At 47.1% G+C, this 17284-nt stretch overlaps 1 protein-coding gene across 2 annotated transcripts in view; it reads left to right on the forward strand.

Moving 5' to 3' along the window:
* Window positions 1-17284, forward strand: part of LOC144826880 (A.superbus venom factor 1-like) — a 1649148-nt gene that overhangs the window by 1243127 nt on the left and 388737 nt on the right. The window lies entirely within an intron of this gene.

A 17284-nucleotide genomic window follows, 5' to 3' on the forward strand; every position in this document is an offset into this window, starting at 1 on the left:
CCCCTGTAGTGACCTAACTGCTTACAGTCAAAGCACAACCTGTTATCCAGAACATTTTCATACCCTGCCCCCCGCCTCTGCTTGTCAGAGTGGGGATGGGATTTTTTTCCTCCAGTTGAGGGATCTGGGGAACTGAGGGTGTGTATATGGTGGGCTTAACACCTCCCTCTTTGGATGATTATTGTGGGCCTAATACCCCCCTTTTGGGGGCCAAACCCCCTGAGACTGTATTCAGGTCCTTACCTACTCATCAGCTTTCTTAGCAAGTTCTCTTGGACTAGAAAGAGATGAATCTACCAGGTAATGGTGTCACTTATCTGAGATATAATTTGGCAAAATGTGTTCTTTCATGATCTAATTATAAAGCTCATCATAATCCTGCACCTGATTACTTTTCAACCAGCCACCTAGTGTCTTGATGGAGAAGGCAACAACGTCTATCCAGGTCTGACTCAAGGTTTTGTGAATGTTCCTGAACTTAATTTTGTACTCCTTAGCCCTCGATCAGGTTATCCTTCATGAGGTTATACAATTCAGCACTCTCCTCATCCAGGAAGAGTCTATCCCTGCACTTTCCTAAGAAACTCCCAGAGTAGAGAGCCCCAGTGTCTCTGTTTAAACCTCCTAATTATATAAGCCCTCTCAAAGCCTGCAAACCATTTGGTAATGTCATTACCCTCAAAATATTTGGGGACAATGCTTTTGGAGATTCTAGGATCAAAAGTGCCCTCTCTTTCCATATGTCAGTTATCACTGCTACCATTTATGGACGGTAGACCCATTGCAGCCCTCTCTCTTTCTATGGCTAGGATTTTGGCCGTTAGGGGTGCCCTTTTGGTAATGTCTTTCAAGCTACTCCTTATGATCCTCTAGCACTTCTCTCTGCCTTGAGTTACCTGAGAGATATATATGGTAATCCTTCAGCCTTGATGAAAGAAAACAACATTCTGAAGTGGTATCTGCAAAAAGCCTGGAATTCATCTGGAAAATAAACCCCCAATAGGAATAGACTCTCCAGGTACAGGTTTAGGGTTGATGTGAGGGGGTATCTCATCACCTGTACTATTGGTAAGGGGGTCATCACCATGATCGCAGGTTAAAGAATCACCTTCACTCACTACTTCCTCTTCAGTAATGTCAATGTTTTCTTTTTTTGCCTGGGCTTTATCAAACTCGGTAAGCAACAATGGAGTTGCGCTTTGGTTGGTTTAGGCTCAGTTACAATTTTGCAAGCCTTACAAAAAGCCTTTGAGGTTCCATAACTGATTGAATATGCAGGTAAGGAGCCAGGTTGAGCTACTGGGCTATCTCCTATGAGGTTGATATCTTTTCTAAGGTTGGGACCTTTGTAGAAAATTGTAAAACAGTTCTGAACAGACCTTTAAGGCCTAACTTACTAATACAATTTTTAAATCTCTAATAGAACATGACTGGAGGTTTTTATACAAGGCCCTAACAACTCATATTAGAAAATTCTGAACATTTAAAAAAAACGTTCTAGACTAATGTCAATTGTGCGTTTCTTCATGGAAACACCTATTGACCAAGTGGTATCAGCAAATGCAAAGATTTGTTCCCCACCACTGATCCACCAATGTAGGAATCTGGCTCTCTATGTAGTGCACCAAAATGAGGTGCACAATGCAGAGAGTCAGTTCAGTTCAGTTCATACCTCTTTATTTCGAAATATTCCATCATAAAAGACAATCATACAAACACTCTACTCTAGACTATATACAACATATGCCCTACATAATAATAAAAACATTAAAACTAGTTAATAAAAACCTTGTGTACATATGTCTTCTGATCACTGACCTTGCCTGCGAGGACGCTTGAGAATCCCTTTTCCAGGATCAACGCCACTGCTTGCCGGACCCGCTGCGCGGGTCCCGCTTCGCCGAGGAGGACCTTTGCACCCACGGACTTGCTCCTGTCACTGAGGTCTGCTGGGGTGTGTGTGGGCTAAAGGCAGGGCTGCGAGTGGTGCTACAGAGACTCCAATTCCCAGGAGTCCCTGCTCAGCTGACCGGCATCACCTGGACCGCTCTCCCTGCTTGCCCCGCCCCCAGCGCACTTGAATCATTTAAAACCATCCCGCCTCAGTCCCTTGTGGGAATCTTCTGATCACTGACCTTGCCTGCGAGGACGCTTGAGAATCCCTTTTTCAGGATCAATGCCACTGCTTGCCGGACCCGCTGCACGGGTCCCGCTTCACCGAGGAGGACCTTTGCACCCATGGACTTGCTCCTGTCACTGAGGTCTGCTGGGGTGTGTGTGGGCTAAAGGCAGGGCTGCGAGTGGCGCTACAGGGACTCTAATTCCCAGGAGTCCCTGCTCAGCTGACCGGCATCACCTGGACCGCTCTCCCTGCTTGCCCCGCCCCCAGCGTGTACATATTAGTCCCAGGTGGCCTCTGCGCGGGAGCGCGCGGGAGCGGCCGGGCGAAGACCGGGCCAAGAGCGGGCCCGTTGTAGCCCGTTAGAGACCGAGTAAGACCGGACCGGGCCATCTCTCTTGGTTTTTAGTTTTGTACCATTATCATTGTTTTGTGCCTATAAGTCCTTTTGAGGGAACTTAGGAATAATGTCCATGCAAGAAAGTAGAAGCAGGGCTGCCAAAGGGGGGGAAACAGTTAACCGGGACTCTTGACAACTTTATAACCAGGACTAACACTGCCATAGATGTAGAGATTAACAAAATGCAACAGAGAGTTTCTATGGATTTAGAAGCAGCAAGAAGATTGTCCCAGGATCTTGCAATGGCCAAGAAATCATCTTTAGGTCACATAGCATCCGCGAAAACCCCTGAGCGCTTGACTGGTCCAGTACCAATTAAAACACTGGCGGATGTGCCTCATACTTCGGACATAACCCCCCTCGTGTCAGCCCCTAATTCAGGGATACTCCATCCATCCACCAACCAGAGTCTATCCTTGGATGTGGTGGATCCGGTACCGGGGGCACCCACAGAGATAATTCCTAAGGGAAATGGGGCGTGTGTGAGTAATTTGTGTGAAAGTAAAGAGGGTGTAAACCAAAAAAGAAAACGTAATATTACATCTGCCTATATTAGGAAAAAGGCTAAAGTAGCAAAGGCCCAGTATTTTAATGGCGGGAAGCCTATTGTAGGGGGTGGGAGTGGTATGTTCTATCAGGCGTCCCCAAATGTTGAAAAAAATAGTTTGAATGTTGATGAGGTTAATTTGGATGTAGTAGATGGGGAGCAAGATTCCCTAATAGGAGCCGAGAATGGTGGGGCGACCGTCTGTGAGGTAGAGGGAAGAAATGAGGAATTTCTGAAAATTGTATGGGAAACGTTAAAAAAACTCCTAACCCCTCTGGAAGTTAGACTATCATGTATAGAAAACCAGTTGATTGAGGTGGAAAAGAGCATTATAACCTTAGCAAGCCTTAGCATAGTGGGAAATAAACCAAATAGTACAACTGGTGTTGATAAAACTACACCAGCACCTACTCTTATTTCCCCAACATTACCGCTAGCAACACCCACACCAAAACCCCGATCCGAGGTTCATGTAACCAATGTTAACAACCCAAAAGTGAAGGTATCTAAGCAATTGCCTGCACAATCTGTACCAGCTCATAAAGATACTGCTGCTCTGAGGGTCAAAGAAACTAAGGCTCACCAATCTAATCAACAGGGGATCCAAACAATAGAGAAACATCGGGGGGTTTTATAGATCTTCCACCAGATGCCAGGCCGTACGTAGTAGTGTTAACAGGGGTACCGGAAATAGGCAACCACTATCAGGAAAACTTTTGGTCACTGAGGAAGTAACTCATTGGCTGGATGAAAACAGGCCGTTACCCAACCATTTGGGAAGCAAAATCTTAATGGTGCGAAGGGTGCCATGGATAGGTCCCTCATATAAATCCATCCCAGGTGATTGTATTGTTGTTTCATTTGAAGAACCAAACACGGTACACCACATTTGCTCATGGAACACCTATGGCGGGAACTCACCTATTGAAGCTAGACCACTCACTTTCTTCTATCCCCGCAGACGCGTTCTAATTATGGGGGGAACTGGTCAATGGCTAGACACCATGTTCGGGGAGGGGCAGGAGATGGCTGGCAGGGCAATCATAGTTGGTGGAATGGGGCTCCAACTTACAACAGGTTTAGTTGCCTAGAAGAAGTAGATTGACTCACCCCAAAGATAGGTTGCACAATTAGCTCCAATGGTACATCTTCTACATCTTGCACTGTGCCTAGGTTGATTACATGTAACCCAGAAGAAAGTAATCTAGCAGAAAGTATAGAAATGATTACGGGGTGGGGGGGCTGCCAACTGTTTAGATATTGATGCAGTCCCTAAGTTCCCACGAGATAAGATATGCCTGGGAGTACCAGCTGAACAGGGAGTGATGGGAAATGCCTTACAAAGGGAGGTGTATGAAGCATGTAGATTGTCCCAAGACGTGTTGACTCTTCCGGTGCCACCACTACCGGATGTAGTTATTTCAAATGAAGGACCTCCTAGTAGCAGTAACAACTCGCCATTGACGTTAATCTCGTGGGGGGAGCTTGTACGGTCCCCCTTGGAGGTCCCTGGGGGGGAAGCTTTATCTTTGATCTCGGAGGAGGCCCCTAGCACTGTGCATGACCCCCTTGCGAGCGAACTTGTGCTAGGGCAGGGAGGAGCTGGTGGTGTAGCCCTGAAGGTGGTCAGTTGGAATATAGCAGGTCTTGCACGGAATACTGACATACCTGAATGGAATTCATTTGTTGAATCCTTCGGGATTTGCTTGTTCCAGGAAACTTGGTGCTTGGAACCACGCCACAAGGTGGGTTATACTACCTACTTTGTGTCTGCATTACAATCGCCTGGAGGGAAGTGCCGCCCCTCTGGCGGTCTACTAATTTGGGCAAGTATTTCCCTGGCTTTCTCCATCAGGTCTATAGCCACCAAATCACCAGATCTGCAGAGAATATCAGTTAGAGGACCACCTGGGGGGTGGGAGTTCAAAGTCTTTAACATCTATGTCAGAGGAACAAGGGGTGGCACATCCACACTGTCCCTTACGGGCATCGACGAGGAACTTAGATCTAGTGGTGCTGACTCCCTTGTCATACTGGCTGGGGACTTCAATTGCACATTTGAACCCCTTACTAGGGAGAATATATTGGGTACCCGGGAGGACGATGCCAGGAGAGGTATCCCCCCTCACACTATCCCCAATTAGAAGCTGGACCCAAAGTGCCATTGATCTTAATGCCCTCTGCCTGGAACATGGCCTTAGGGCTACCAACGGCAGATCAAACTCAGACCCTACCGGGGCACATACGTTTAACAGAGTAGGCCATTCCTCACGAATTTACTTTATTCTCTTGAACTATAGACTTTGGGCTCTTTTGATAGACATGGTGGTTTTACCGTCCACTGACAGCGACCACAATCCTCTATCTTTGTCCCTGTCCCCTTTTTGGGCGGGAGCGACCCCAGCTCCAACTCCACATGTATGGAAAACAACACACGAAGTATGCCCTTCTAACTGTGGCAGGCGCCTGAAATGGAACACCATTGCTGCCAATGAGGGGAAGATCCTGGAAGTAAAATCCATAATGTCTAATATCATGCCTCGTTTAGACTCCCTCGCACTCAGCACGCATGAGGTTCCCGCTTTGTTTGCCAAAACCACCAACGCCTTAGGTGAATTGTTTTTAGTTCGTCCTGTAGGCACAAGGGGCAACGCAAGAGGTGGGCCCATGGGCAATGTGGGCTGTTTCTCCTCTGCCTGTTGTGTTGCCAAAAGGGAGCTAATCAAGGCGGTGAAAGCCAAGGATGGTGGCCTGATTAGCATTGCAAAGACTAATTATAGAAGGGCACTATCTAAGGCCAAGGCCGAGCACGAGAACCAGTTTTGGTCTGACCTAAAGGTGGCAAGCTCAAGGAAGGACTCAAAGGGATTTTGGGACCTAATAAGAGCTAGGGACAAACCCTTGGACTCGCTTAAAACATGCAATATAGCGGAGGGCGTGTGGTTTGACCACTTCTCCCAGCTCTACACAATGGCTCCGGGTATTGAGGTAACCCTGATGGAACAGCACCCCATAGATTGCACTGAGCTTAATGAGAAATTCCTGTTTACATCCAAGGAAGTGGTGGGGGCGATTAAGTGCCTTGTCCCCAATAAGGAAGCGGGCCCTGATGGCCTCCCAGGAGACTTGCTCCGCATTAATCCAGATGAGTGGGGGGGACTCATTGCTTCCTTACTGAATGCTGGCTTGGCTGGTGCGGCTCTCCCGGATTCATGGAAGGGCGCAGAGGTCGTCCCAATCTTTAAGAAAGGGAGTCGGGACGACCCTGCTAACTATCGCCCTATAAGCCTCTTGGATTCCACACAGAAGGTGGCAGGTAAAGTGGTTTTAGGAAGGGTGTTGCAGTGGGTAGAGGAGAAGCATATTCTTTCAGACTTCCAGGCTGGCTTCAGATCAGGTATGGGGACTATTGAGCAATCATTCCGGTTAATGATGCTTTTTTGGAAAGTGGTTGTACTTGGGCAAAGGCAGTCTGTACCTTGCATTTATAGATCTACGGACTGCCTTTGACCTGGTCCCACGTAGCCAACTTTGGAGTGTACTTGATGCACTGGGAATTCCCCCATACTTATTAAACATGCTGATAAAGTTACATAAAGTTACAGGCAGATAACTTTGCACAGATCAGGTGGGGTAACCAGGGACAAAAAACATCACAAATTCCTGTAAATAGAGGTGTCCGCCAGGGATGTGTGCTATCCCCCACTCTGTTTTCATTGTATGTTAACGGAGTGGTGGAGCACTTGCTGCAACATCCTGCAGACGCACCATCCCTTGCTGGCAGGAGAATACCTACCCTCTTATTTGCAGATGATACCCTCCTGATCTCCAAAACCCCAGCGGGCCTGCAGAGTCTTCTAACTAGTTTTAAGACCTTCTGTGACTCAAGGGGACTAGTTATAAACACAGGGAAGACTAAGTTCCTGGTCCTAAACCCCCCGAAGAAGACCGTCAAACCACCTACCCTAGAATCAGTTCCACTCGAGAGGGTCAAGGAGTTCGATTACCTCGGCATCCGTCTCTGCGACTCTATGAGTTGGAAATGTCATCACCAAAAGATGCTGCTGACCCACAAGAGGGTGGTGGGGGCCCTCCTTAACGAACAGAGTGCCTCATCCCTCAAACCCATTGCACCGGTACTTGACATCTACAGGGCAAGAGGCGTCAGTGCAGCTCTTTACGGGGCAGAACTCTGGGGTGTACAGAATGTGGACCAGTTGTCTCGCTCCGAAAACAAATTCCATAAGGACTTAATGGGCCTCCCCTACAGTACACCAACTCTTCCACTTCTTCTAGATATGGGTACCCGGCCCATTAGTGACCAGGCGAAGCTGCGTCCCCTTCTTTTGTGGGCGCGTATTTGGAGAGTCCCAGAAATGTCCAGCTATGCAGAGGGTTTAAAAGAGGTTCTATTAACGCCTGGCTGGTCTAAGGTCCGCTGGTTAAGGGAAGTCAAGCGCCTTCTTATAGACCTGGGCCTTGAAGACGCTTGGATTACTAGGACTGCCGCGCCCAAGTCAGCTCTGAAGAAGTTATACTGGAGTTGGGTGATTGATGGCAGAAACAGTAATGCTAATTTGTGTAAGACCACTGTGGAATTCCTTTTGGTTAAGGAGGTGCACTTCTGCGAGCCGTATCTGGATATTATTTTAAAACCCTGGGACAGGGCTCTATACTTCAAATTTAGGGTAGGCTTACTTCCTGTAGGGAATCTGACTTCCAGCTGGAAGGTCCCTGCACAGACAACTCCCTTCTGCCCCTTCTGTGTGAACAGGATAGACTCAGTTCCCCACCTGTTGTTTGAATGCCCGGCCTATGTAGTTCCTCGCTGCAGATGGTTGAAACCACTCTGTAGAGAGCTTGGGACTAGATCCCATAAGGAGGCCTTACGAATTTTAAAAACGGACCCGCGGCCCCTGTTCGCATGTGGATTGGCGAAATTTCTAGGTTGGGCATGGCACATTATATCTACTAGGCTTTTGTATCTTGTTTAATATGTATTTTAGACTGTTTCTATGTAAATTATTCATGCCACTTGCAATATGAATTGTACGTTTATTATCTATGCATTGGCTTTTATTGTTTTTATGTATATGTACTGCTTTTTAAGATGTGTACCATATCGAAATAAAGCCTAACCTAATATCAACTCACAGATATTCACTACGTAGAGTGTTGGACATGTCATACAAACTCATAAAACATGATTAGATTTGCAATTAAAGACGTACTAGATATATATTACAATTAAAAACAGTCAATTGATCAGCTCTCATATGGGTACCTAGCTCTAATACTCCATGCCCACCCCAAGAATTGTGCTACCGCTATGGTAACAATCTCTGATGTATTGATTCTCAAAAACCATAGCGCCTCCACACCCACCTGTGTTCTCATTTTGATACATATTGGTTTTAACCATTTTCTCCGGGGGGCTAAATAAGCGGGGCAAGCAAAGAGAACATGACCAATTGACTCCTTTTGGTCCCTGCACCAGGGGCAATACTCTGAAAACTGACCACGCCATTTATTTGTGAAAGATCTCAAGGGTAGCGTCCCGACCCTAAACTGGTGATATAGCTTTATATCGCTACTCCTAGTGATGACATCCCAATATTCCTCCAGTGAGGGGTCGAGCTTGTGGACCAAAAACCTACCAGTCAAAGAAGTAGAATCTATCTGGACAACAAGTTGGTGTCTTACGGTCGCCCAGTAAAGTGCTTTAAATTCCTTTTTAGAAGGAAAAGCATTATTTCCAGGGGCCAACCACAGCTGACTAAGGCCCATGTTTCCCAATATAGATTTCACATCTCTGAACAAGGGAATATTACCTGATCCCACATTGGATCTAAGATCTGAAATTTCATTGGCAAAAGGTGGCAGTTCCGGAGTTGTCCATATTCTCCTCCACAGTGCTACCATCCTAAGCCGCGCCACGTCATCAATGGAATGACAGCCCATGTCAAATAACAGGGGTTTCATAGGGCTTGATTGAGGGAGACCGACCAGATTGCGAAGGAATTTATTTTGAATTCTAACCAACGAGGATAGGTCCGAAAAGCCCCATAAGGCCGCACCGTACAGGATTGCTGAACTTATTTTAGCATTATATATTTTTAGTGCGGGCGCTATCCTTTTAGTTAGTGAAGTTCTTTGTTCCTTAATTAGGCACCCTGTTAGTTGGGCAAATTTTAAACAGAGTGCGTCAAGCTGCGGTTTCCATCTAAGCCTATATTCTAAAACAACCCCTAAGTAGGTCATAACTTCCACCTGCTCTAGCTCGATACCATTCATGCTGACATGGCCCTTCAACGGCCTGTTTTTGGTTAGTACCATGAATTTGGTTTTACTCACGTTGACCTGAAGGTCATTATGTTTGCAGAAGTCCTCAAACTTATATAATGCTGTTTGAAGTCCCTTCTGTGTTTTAGATAGGATAAGGGTGTCATCTGCGAAGATAAGGAGTGGAAACTTTATGCCACCCAGGACAGGGGCGTCAGTTGGTGTGTCTACAAAGTACTGCACGACTCGGTTAATAAATAACAGAAACAGAGTCGGTGCAAGAACACACCCCTGGCGGACACCACGAGTAACAGGGAATCGCTCAGTGACCTGCCCCTGCCTACCCATCTAACCCTCGCAAAGTTAGCCTCGTGTAATCCTATTACTAGATCCAAATGTTCACGGGGCATTCCCATATTTCCTAGGGCAGCCCATAACTTGTCTCTTCGGACGAGATCGAAAGCGGACTTGAGGTCTACAAACGCTGCATAAATAGTTCCTCCACCCAAGAACACCACCTTCCAGTATATCAGAATAAATCTAAACACCTGGTTAATTGTACTGACACTTGATCTAAAACCAGCCTGCATGGGGGATAAAATGTTCTCATTATCCATCCAGACCTGGATTTTGGTCAACACCATCCTAGCTATGATTTTCTGGATTGCATCTATTAAGCTGATGGGGCGATAGTTCCCCGGGGCCGAACGATCCCCTTTTTTAAATATTGGTAATATTTCGGCCCCTCTCCAAGATTCCGGGATCCGAGCCCCATTCGCGATGGCATTGGCAAGTATCGTAATGTAGGGCACCTAATTCAACAAATCATACTTAAATAAGCCCGCCGGGATGCAATCCATACCGGGAGCTTTGCCGGCTTGAACCAAGCCCAGTGCAGTCTCTGCATCATTGTTCTCAAACACTAAGGGAGAACATGAGGTTAGTAACTTTGGGGAAGGGTTGACTGAAACACACGCAAGTTCTAACTCAGGGCCCATAAACTGGGACGCGAAATGATCAACCCAATCCTCGGCAGAAACATGGTTTGCCGGGGTTTGCAACTCCAGGTTCCCACCCCATTTAACAACCTGCCAGAACTTAATCTGATTTGAGGACCTACTTGCCTCATATAAATCCTGCCAGCGTCTGTCGTCCCAAGCTCTCTTGGCCTCCCTTTGGACCTTCTTGTACTCTAACCTTGCCGTCCTAATATCAACAACCACTCTGGATTTTATGGCTTGGATCTGGGAACTATGAGCCTGTCGGCACGATTTATTGTACCATTTGTTCCCCGATTTTAATACCGAAACTTTCCCGGGTTTGAGGGTTTTAGTAAAGATTGCTTTCAGATTATAAAAAACCTGCTCATGGAGTGCACTTGTAAGCGCTGAATGGCCCGGGGAGTCGGCCAGTGCCTGAATGGCACACAAGGTGGATGAGACTTCGTGGGAAAACCTATCTAAAGTAGCGGGGTCTTCTACTACCCTACCCCACCATACCCTACATCTATCGTTAGTCAGGATAGCCTCTGTTGTGACGCATTCGGTGGCTCTAAAGCTCCCCGGGCTATCCTCGAGTTTTAAGCTTAGGACCAACGGATTATGGTCACTCTCGGGACGGGCAGAAATTAACATGTCCTCAAGTAGCGATCAGTACTCAATTTTAATTAAAATGTATTCAATTCGACTTGTTCTGGTACCATTGTCGAATGTTGCCCGGCCTATTTTATCGGACAGTGATCGGCCATTAACCGCTCTCAGCCCCCACTCAAGGCACAATCCCAACCAATGAAGTGCTGCCTCCGTCCCCTCCTTAATTGGGTTTAAATCAAGGTGTGGGACGTTCCATAACGCATCTTCTTCTGCATAAATGCCCTCTCCCTCACATAAAAGGGGTTCAAAAGTACAGTTGAGGTCCCCAGCCACGACTATGAACTTATCCCTCCCAATCAAATTAAGGAACAGATCTAGCTCGCCAATAATTGTCGGATGCTGCCCTCCAGGTAGGCCACGTGCATAAATATTAACTATAAAAATGTCCTGATGGTTTTTCCTACTAAGCTTAATCCAAAGAATGTCAGAATTGTGCACTAACACTTCTGTAGGCCTATAACTAAGGGACTGCCTCACCCAAATGGTTAAGCCACCAGACGCTCTGCCTTTTCTACCCCGAATGGCGGGTTTATAGAAGTTGAGGTACCCCAAACAATAAATGGGGTCGGGAGCCCAACTTTCTTGAAAGATTAGAATATCGTGGTCATCTACAAAATCAGCCCACTCTCCTATGGCTATTTTACCCTTTAGCCCTGCAATGTTCCACGAGACTATTTTGAGCAATGTATCCTGAGTGTTCGATTGTCTTTGATCTAGCGCCCCTAGGTTAGATCCTGATGACCGCCCACCCTCTATCGGGAGTTCTCTGGCTGGGGGTTCTCTGACTAGGGAACCCAGGGGAGACCATCCTACCCCATGGCCGACATCCTGTCCCACCTTTACCACCTCTATAGACCTGAAATTAGCATAAACGCTACCAACAGCCACCAACACCATCAGGTATGCATATCCCCCGGGGATCCCTACCAGATCTCTTGGTCTGAGTATTACCACCAGGCATATTCGAGAGTCAATCAACCCCCTCTAAGCCTAAAAGAGGCTCAAACCGATTAAACAAGGGAAGGAAGTGCGTTACCCGATCTAAGGGGTATCCACCAATAGGACTTCTCCTTCAGGGGTTAGGTGGGGGATAGAAAGGACCACAGTTTCTTTGGGGATAAAAATAATTGAGGCCTAGTGATTGAACTTCACCCACCCTTCCAAACCTTGGTTCTCTACAAACAAAATCAACCACCCAAGGGTCCCTAAAATGTATTATAACTCAATCTCCCTCTAAATCCTTTGGACAATGTCCCACCCAGCTTACCCTTCTGACGTTTAGTATCTCCGTATTGGAAGAGGGAGGGAGAGTTCAGTTCTTATTAAGCCAAAAGGTGACTTTATTTTTCAACTCCCTATATGATTCCAATTTCTCCTCCCCAATAGCTGGGACTCCCGCCAATATAATCGTGTAAGGGGCGGACTCAGGTGGTAGGTTAACACATGGGAGACGCTGTTTGATGACCTCCTTCCCCAATGAGCAGTGCCCATTTAACTGACTACCTGAATCTAGTGCACAGGGTGCGGACTGTGTTCTAGGCACCGCACCTGCCACCGGGTCCCTGCCCCTGGTAATGGCCGAGGAGTTTTTACATACAGGGAGCTTCTCCAAACGTGGTCGTCCTAACAGGATATTAGGTGTATCAATAGTGGCTGGAAGGGCCACCCTTGATCCATCACCAGTCCCTATAACTTGGGAATCGGTGGCTGGGCCCTTTGGGTTTTCCATACCTTTTACTAGTTTGTCCAGTGTATTGGAATTAGCTGTAACTAGATTCTCTAGCTGATCTAATTTAGAATTAATCATCCTCGTTCGTTCCAATAAGGGTAACATCAAAGATTTAACTAGAATTTCCATTTTACCCAAAAACCCATCATCTGCACTACAAATGGGATATTGTTCGACAAAATTAGTGGGATTCGTAGTGGGGCTAGGGGGGTGGATTATAACGTGTGAGGTCTGAATTATGCTATTTTTCTTGGGAATTTTGGCTATGCCCCCCTTCTGAGTGCCACCCCCTCTTTTCTTTTTACTGGATTTGGAGTTATTTAATACACCCATATTTTGTACTTTTGGAACGGGTCTATGGGGCGTGGGAGAATTACCGACTCTGTGATTTGAACCACTCGAGACCGTACTAGTTATGGTTGTATTTAGCGTGGAACAGTCCGCCTCATTGTCAGGTGCTACCGGCATAGGGCCAGGACAAGAACCCTGATTAGCTAAGGGGACTATATGACTTGGTGGAACGGGGGAGACTACTGACCCAATATGACCTAAGGATGAGCGTTTACCCGTTATAAGATCGATGGACAAACGCTTCTCGGCAAAGGCTATTTCTTTTTCTAAGATTCCTGTTGCCCGTTTAAAGAATTGGTCCAAGGTTCCCATTACCACCCCGCTCGTAGTTGAAACTTGTACTGTTCTGTCTTTCCCAGAACGTAGTGCCATGGTAACTGGAGTCCTAGAGCTTTGATACGAACAACAGTATGAATAGAATAGGAGCCTAAGATGTAATATTTATGCTCAGCACAACCCGGGATTTAGGGGGGGGGGGCCCAGCCCGGCCTCGAAGGACCTCGGACGGCCTCAGACGGCCCGCCCTTGTCCCGCGCGCGTCCCGCGATGCGCGGGAAGAACCTTATTTTAAAGTGGGCGGGTAGGCGGGCTGATTAGGGGAAGAGGCACCAGCTGACAGCAACAGGGAATGCTGGTCCTCGCAGTCCCCTACACCCACTACTCTCTGGTAATAACGTGGGTCAGTCACTAGTACCACGCCAGCATCAGGGGCCACACAAGAAAGGCAGCGAAGTTCTCGAATCTCTACAATGCTCCAGGGAAACACAAGGAAGGTCTCGAGCAGCGAACGGCGTCCGCGAAGCGGGGGCCATGAGATGTTAAATAGGCTTCGAGCGGCAGGCTGGCTGATTAGGGGAAGAGGCACCAGCTGACAGCAATAGGGAATGCTGGTCCTCGCAGTCCCCTACACCCGCTACTCTCCGGTAATAACGTGGGTCAGTCACTAGTACCACGCCAGCATCAGGAGCCACACAAGAAAGGCAGCGAAGTTCTGGAATCTCCACAATCCTCCAGGGAAACACAAGGAAGGTCTCGAACAGCGAACGGCAGAGAGTCAAGACGACTCTTTTTGGTTTACAGGGCTTAAATTAATAACTCCAAATGCTCTCTGTTGTGGTAGTGTAAAAAATACCTGTGTAGGCGAGCAGTTTAGGCTTATCAGAGGGTAGTGTTAAGCACATTTTGCATACAAAGAGTCAAAAAATAAGACATGTTCAAGAAGAAACTCAAGACCAATTAAGAAATGAACATTGATTTTCATATATTTTAGACACCAAGAACTTTAGTATCAAGTCATTACTTTACTAGATTTTTACAGGCAAAATGTAGAAAATGACAGCTGTCAGAATTGAGGCATGAGCCTTGAGCACGGTAATGTTATCCTATGGGAGAAATATACACTGCATAGGGTCACTTGCAAATGAATTACAGTTCTGTTCTTCTGGAGTTAAGGTGAGTAGGGGCCAAGGTCCTTAGAAACACCAGCAGTTTTGGTTTACCTGCCTTGGTGTGTCCAAGGGCAGAGGTTTTGTTCGCAAGGGTAGCCTCAAATGCTACTGCTAAAGTCAAAGGGGAAAAGTACCGGTAAATGAAAGGCTGCTAGTGGGGACCAGTCTGGCAGAACCCAAAAAGAGGCTTGGATTTTGAGGGTTGCTGGAGAAAGGGGGTACCCCCGGTCAGCCTAGACTCGGGCTTTCGGGCTTGGGTGCTGAGGTTTTTTTCTGGTGGGTCACTTTTGCTAGAGTCTCTCTCTTCTTGGGGTTGACCTGGTGATGGGGACAGAACAGGACAGCAGGGCCACTCTCCGTGCTGGCTTCAGTGATGCTGATGTGCCTTGTTGGTATGTCGGTCTCAGCAGGGTTGATGTCCGGCCTGGCTGCTCCAACTGCTCCGCTACTCAGGGTATAGGTGCTGGGCGGCTTCTGGGGCTCCTGGCACTCCTAGCATTTCCAAACATGGTAGGGAGATGGATCTGTCCCCCTAGAGCATGAAGACCCTTTTTTGGGGTGTTGCTTCATAAGTGGACCCAAAGATTGGCAGAATGGTGTACTGGGCAAATGCAGTTTGTGCAATTTTCAAGTTTTTAACAGTCAGGCAGTGTTTTTTGCCAAGATTGTAGTCAGTCCTCAATTTTTGCGGGGACTGCTCTTTTGTCCTCTTCAGTTCCTAGGCTGTTGAATCTAAGTTCCTTGTTTTAGGGTGCCGCCTAAATACTCAATTTAAGGGTGTTAAATGGGAGTGTATGGTAATAGCAAATGTGCTACTTACCCCTGCGGTCACGACATCCCCTATATGACCACTTCCTGTGGGTAGTGGCATAACCCTGTCCCATAGTACCTAATTCCACCAAAAAGAAGATGGTGGAACTCTTCTTTCTTGGAGCACATCAGGCAGCCTACCTTAGGGTTGTGGCTAGCCTGATGGTGCAACACACCTATCTGCAAAGCTAATTCCCCACCTCTCTTGGTGCCAAATGGGCCTGAGGGCAGGGGGTGGCATCTCCCTGGTCTTGGGGAAGTCAGGGGTGCATGTCAGACGCAGCAGAGGCTTCAAAGCCTCTGGCCTTGGTATGCAGATTTACTAGCCATCTTGCTGGAGGATATGTGAACACCTTCCTCCGGGGCAGCTATTACATCGGACCTCCGATAGCATGGGCTCTCATGTTCAGGGGGTCAGAAGCTCGTCTGTGGTGGCAGGCAGGATGATACCTGTCAGCCAGCCCTCTAGAAGACTTGTAGGATATAGAGGGCACCTCTAAGGTGCCCTCTAGGTGCATGCCAGGCCTGGCATCAGAATGGATTTGTCAAGATGAGATGTTTGATACTGAACACCATTATTTTCAGTGACATTTTTATGTACCTGGTCTAACTCGTGATGAACAGTGCCTGCTACAGGTACTTAAGATGGCTTCTCTGTTCACTTGCAATATCTAGTACTAGAACTAAGCAGAACCAAAGGGGATGATGGACGGGGTGTTGAATATTGCAAGCACTCACCCCCATTCAACTGGTCTGGGTTTCTTCCATCATTATTCTTTAGCTCATGCCACCACCTCAGTTCAGACATGGCCATATGCAAATCAGTCTGACCCTGTGCCTCATGGGAACAGTCCAGTCCGAACTGCCAAGCCATGTCTTCCCTGGACCGGAAACAAGCATCCTGGGACCGGTTTCTGGCTAATCAGCCGTCATCAGCCTGGCTAGCTTGAATCCAGTGGAACTAGACATCACAGGGGTATATCTGCTCGTGTAGATATGTCCTCACAACTCACATGTGATAAAATGCACCCTGCCTTAGGGCTTTTTGGGCCGGCTGTAAGAGTTACATATATTATATGCAGTGTATGGCCATTGCATACAAGAAGTGAGCAATGCTGTTTTTTTCAACAGGGCTTGCACCCTTTTATGCAGCCTGCTGTGGCAGTCTTCATGTAATTTTTGGGTGGTTCCCTAAGGGTGGCATAAGACATGCTACAGCCTTTAGGGACCCTCTTTAGTACCCCTGCCATAGGTACCAGAGGTACCATTTACTATGGACTTACAGGGTGCCTAATTCCTTGCCAATTGGGTTCTAATTAATCCCGTGTAGGTAAATCCGCTCCGCCAGCGGAGTTTATGGAGATTTGCCTACTCTACGTTCCGTTGTGATCGCAGAGTTTAGGCAAAACTCCTACTCAGTGGCGGAGCAGAGTTAGCCGGCCCCTCCAACCTCTTAAAGTAATTATAATGTTAAAAAAAGGCACTTACATGCAGTTGGCTGCCTCCTCCTTGCCATGGCCGCCCTCCTTCCTCGTCCGTCCTCGCCGTCCTTCTTCTTTGATAACCCCTATGTTGTACGTCTTGCGCGTTGTACGTCTTGGAAGGGGGGACGTCGCGGAGCGAAGTTCCACAGAGTTGTTTTACAACTCTGTTGAACTCCGCAAAGAGGCACTACGCCTTCTCTGCCCAACCTTAGTTATAATTCAACATGTCAATTTTAAGGGAAAGAACACTGGCACTGCAGCCTTGTCAGAGTTAAAAAATCAGCATCTAGCGATTCAAATGGGGGATAAAAGATGGGAGACATCTGCAAAGAAGTCCAGATTCCTACATTTATCAAGAAGACTACATAAAAACTGGAAATTGTCAACAACATTTTAAAAACATATATGTTCACCTTTGGACCAGATAATTCAGCAACATTTGTTGCTCGGAGGTTGTGAATA

The sequence above is a fragment of the Lissotriton helveticus genome, chromosome 1_1 (assembly GCF_964261635.1).
Source record: "Lissotriton helveticus chromosome 1_1, aLisHel1.1, whole genome shotgun sequence".
NCBI lineage: Eukaryota > Metazoa > Chordata > Amphibia > Caudata > Salamandridae > Lissotriton > Lissotriton helveticus.